The following is a 1,815-nucleotide window of genomic DNA, read 5'->3' on the forward strand; positions in this document are numbered from 1 at the left end:
TCCATTATTTTATTTTTTTTATCTTTTATTATCAAAAACATCTTACAAGTATTTACATATATTTACATAATTGTACAGACAAACATCACACACAAGTGCAAGGGAATGGGATACACAAGGGCAGGGGGAGAAGAGACAAAAAATTACAGAAAATCAAACACACAATCGTTCTTCAAACTTTCTTCAGTGATGGGGGGTGATGCCGTGGATGGGGGGGTGATGCCGGGGTCAGAAGATGATGTCCAGGTTTCCAGAGGGTATAAGGTGGATCAGGGTGTTGTGGGGGATGAGGTGGGTGATGAACCGGTGCTCTGCTGCCATATGGAGGTCTCGGAGGTGTGCGGCCAAGAGTCCTTTGAAGATGGGCCAAGGTTCTGCTGTTTTATTGTCACGGAGATGGATGTTCCTGTTGAGATATAATGTATACCGGGCTATGGAGAGGGTTACAGTTGTCCATTCAGGCGTGCAAATTATTTACAATGACAGAAAATGCGCTGCTGTTACAAATTGGAATAAGAGATGGAAAAGTATCCCTGCACACACAGATTAACTTCACTCTTTTCACTTTTTGATTCTCAGTTTGTTGGCAAGGAATGACTGACGTAGACCCATTTTGGATGAAAACCGTGTTTTGCGTTTGTGGAAATGAGCATCACGCAAGGATGTATGGGCTCTGTGGCGCAATGGATAGCGCATTGGACTTCTAGGCATTAGTTTCAAGGGCTTTCAAAGGTTGTGGGTTGAGTCCCACTAGAGTCGCTAATGGTGAGAGAACATTTTTGTTTTTTACAATGGAACGTCTGCGCGCTTTACTATCTGATAAAAGGCACTGCTGAACGAGGTTTATTGCCAAGTGTGCTTGAAAAAGTAAGCAAATACATCGGCATTATGTCAAATAACATTATCTTGCAATTTTTCCTCAATATCCAGATTAACTGCAGTATATTGAGTGCGCAATAAATTGGCGAGAGTCGATTGATTGAAAGACTTCCAGTTTTTTTTATAGCTACATTGGTACAGGGGATTTAGCTCAAAGGTAGAAAGATTGATGCCCTCGCTCTCCATTAAACACAGTTGATTGGACAGGGGCTGAACTTTCGAATTTTGCTGGCTCCCTTTAAAAAAAAAAAAGATGTTGCGGCTTGTCGAGTCGCAAATATTTTTTCAACTGGGCTGGATGTCTCTGTGGCGCAATTGGCCAGCGCGCTTGGCTATTAACCGGGAGGTTGGTGGTTCGAGCCCACCCAGGGACGACAAGCTATTTTGGAAGAGCTATCGCAGGCAAAATCCACAAAGTAACATTGTTTGCTGAATATCTACCTGAAACAGGTTGGAGTAAAATTTTAGAGGCGCTGTGGCTTAGTTGGTCAAAGTGCCTGTCTAGTAAATCCCAGCAGTGCTTTCATGATAGCCTTTCAAGCAAATCAGTTGTTTACATGTACAGAAAAACATATCACCCGAAAGAGCTATTTTGCAATTATAGATTGAACAGTATCCCTGAATAAACAGAGTAAATGCACTCTTTTCACTCCTTGTTTCTCAGTTTGATGGTAAGGAATGATTGATGTAGACCGTTTTCGGATGACTGTTTTCTTTTGTGAAAAAGGGGAATCAGACAAAAGTTGCAAAGGCATTCAAAGGCTGTGAGTTCGAGACCCACCAGAGTCACTGTTGTAACCCCTGTTATCTACATTGGTAAATAGGAAAGCCTGCTTGTGTTATTAACTGATGAAAGGAACTGCTAAACTTGGTTCAATTACCACAGAATCCCAGTGTGCTATAGGCTGGCCACTGCTTGGTAGGAGTTTCCCGTAC

The 1,815-nt window shown here is 42.3% G+C and overlaps 1 non-coding gene across 1 annotated transcript; it reads left to right on the forward strand.

Moving 5' to 3' along the window:
- Window positions 1-1,179: 1,179 nt before the first annotated feature.
- On the forward strand, window positions 1,180-1,253 carry trnan-auu (transfer RNA asparagine (anticodon AUU)). The gene has a single exon. It is a non-coding gene; the product is annotated as a tRNA-Asn (tRNA).
- The last annotated feature ends 562 nt before the right edge of the window (window positions 1,254-1,815 follow it).

The sequence above is a fragment of the Eucyclogobius newberryi genome, unplaced genomic scaffold (genome assembly GCF_026437365.1).
Source record: "Eucyclogobius newberryi isolate DKJ021-1_F unplaced genomic scaffold, fEucNew1.0.hap1 SCAF_41, whole genome shotgun sequence".
Taxonomy (NCBI): domain Eukaryota; kingdom Metazoa; phylum Chordata; class Actinopteri; order Gobiiformes; family Gobiidae; genus Eucyclogobius; species Eucyclogobius newberryi.